The 2,500-nt window shown below is 39.5% G+C and overlaps 1 protein-coding gene across 1 annotated transcript in view; it reads left to right on the top strand.

The window, feature by feature from the left end:
- The window catches only part of LOC138042734 (carbonic anhydrase 2-like), a 12,839-nt gene that overhangs the window by 1,138 nt on the left and 9,201 nt on the right, over window positions 1-2,500 (top strand). The window lies entirely within an intron of this gene.

Genomic DNA, 2,500 nt, shown 5'->3' with positions numbered 1-2,500 from the left:
GAACATCGATTTTATTACAGGGGTTACTTAGAAACCACAGCTGCAAATCGTTCATGCAAGGCATATCTGTCCTTGCATGAGATTAGGTGTTTCCTTTATTGTTGATGTTTGAGGGTTTTATTATTTTTCAAGTACCTCGGTGATGATTTAAGATACATTCTTTAAGTCTTGATCTTGCACTTTCCCTTAATATAATTCAGAGACAAAGCAGTTTTTTATCAGAAACAAGTAAATTTGTTCCAGGCGAGACGTCTCTTTTGGAGATTTGTCTCGGATGATAGAATCTTTGTTCGAGAGCGAATTCAGGTCACGTAGACTACGTTTTCTCTGTTAACCTCATGGGATCGCACCAATCCTTCGTACATAGCTTTTTTTGGGGTTGTGAAGTGAAGCTCGTTTGTGACAGGGAAATATGTAATTTGATGTGGTTTGAGGTCAGTGGCGCTGTTCTCAATATAAGGAAGCAATACAAAGGATTTGGGATTAAACATTTACTTCACAAGACCTTAATTGAATATTTTATGCTCATTTCAGATACAGACGTTACCTCTTTTAATTTTCGTATTGGGAAATGTCAGATGGAAATTATATTGTGTTATGTAATCGTTTTTCCTTCCTTGTGGTATTTCCAGTTGGTTTAGGCACCGGTATGTAGTTGAGCCCTAGCTCTTTGAATACAACGCAGAGAGAGTTTGAGGGGATAAAGAACGACGTTTCGACAGAAATTTTCATCCTGGGACAAATTTTGTTTGAACTCGTTTCTCCCTGCCCCCTTCCCTTAAACGCCTGCTACGCAGGCTCATTAACGCTATATGTAGATATCTTTTATATCATTTTATTGCGTGTAATATAGTTATAATCTATTCATTATTATTTTTTTTTTTGTGGTTTAGTCATGTTACTCGGTCATCTTGTTTTCTTCGGAGATATTAACAACTTTTGCTACCCTTAAATTCGAAACAAAATAAAGTCATGGTATATTGTATATTGTATAACTCATCAAACAGATACGGTCGAAGGAACCAGCCATAAGACACGTGCTAGAAGTTGCGAGACTGTTGACAAGTGTTAAACATTTGCTTCTGATTGGCTTAGAAAGTTGCAGGAAATTTTGGCCAATCACCAACGTGGGAAACCTAACAATTAGTTAATTAATTTCGAAATGATCTTTGTCATTGATATCAATTCAACACAATGTGTGGAGTCAGAGGTTCGATTTCGTAAACGGCGCTTGTCGCGACGTGACGGTTATTCCTTTGATATTAAATGGCACACCCTTTTTAAAGGCTGGTTTCCATATGATCGGTACCATCGCTGAACTTTTTTCCAGCGATCGTAGGGTTCCTAACGATCATATGAGAACCAACCTTTAAATAAAAGCTTGAAGGGCAAATTGTTTTTTTCCTCGTGGATTTTGGTCACTTTCAATATGGCACTATGCACATGATCATGCCCATTTTGGGTTCGGCAAATAACGATGTGTAGAGCAGATACTTAAATAATTTAATGTTTCAAGGCTGGATTTTATTGGGACCACAATCTTACCTGAGTGAGCAAAACCGTGAAGAGGAACATTTATTGCTAATGTTGTTGGTAATCGGTATCTTTTGTGAGAAAGTAAAAGGTTTCTGTGATCCAAACACTGCTGAGTTAGCTTGCACTTGCATCGCTTGTTCAGATTAGCTTCACCAAAAATAGAGTCGACGGATTCCATATCCTTTCCCTAACTTGTCATGTGCTCGATGGAAACTCAGTGATGTGTGGACTTAATCGATGACTAATAATATCACTTGGGTGAAATCGATCGTCTAGGGTCTGTTCTGACTCGAATTTCTCAATGTCTTTTTTCAAGGGTTTTGGGCGCCGCAAGCATTCCTTCATTTCCCTCACATGCTCGGTCGCCGGTGTCTATTTTCTGACACTGACGTTCTGGGACTTAAATGATTGTGTCATTAATGATATATTCAAAGCCAGATGATAGATCTGAATATTCGTTATTTTAGTCTCGAGAACACGTTGATAGAGTCGTCGTCCCTCACTTGCCCGGCCGATGGATCGAAAAACAGAACTTTGATCGATGTTAGTGTAAACGCGTTTGTCTGTACGTCAGTTTTCTCGCGTTCTGCTTTGTTAACAAGCTCTATCCACCTTCGAGCATCTGCAGAGCAAACAAATAGCTTCCTGATATACTGCTAGCAGCCCCTGAAAATCCTTGAAATCCAAAAAGAAAATTGGGGGGGTAACCACACATTTTTCAAAGATAATTAAATGTTAGAGTGATATACTCATATGAAGTGAAATGTTGTTGAAACCCACTGGGAACTCGGTAAAAACCGAGCCCCTGATGGGATTCAAACCCACGACCCTCCGTGATCTAGTCGGATGCTCTAACCACTGAGCGACTGGAGACTCTATGGCGAGCAAAGGTGAAATGTGGGTCTTTTGACTCGAGCTGCATGACACAGCTACAGAGTCAAACAACGACTGACATAGCTCATAA

The sequence above is a fragment of the Montipora capricornis genome, chromosome 3, assembly GCF_036669925.1.
Source record: "Montipora capricornis isolate CH-2021 chromosome 3, ASM3666992v2, whole genome shotgun sequence".
Taxonomy (NCBI): Eukaryota; Metazoa; Cnidaria; class Anthozoa; order Scleractinia; family Acroporidae; genus Montipora; species Montipora capricornis.
The sequence above is the reverse complement of the archived record's forward strand: the minus strand, read 5'-3'. Positions and strand labels throughout refer to the sequence as shown.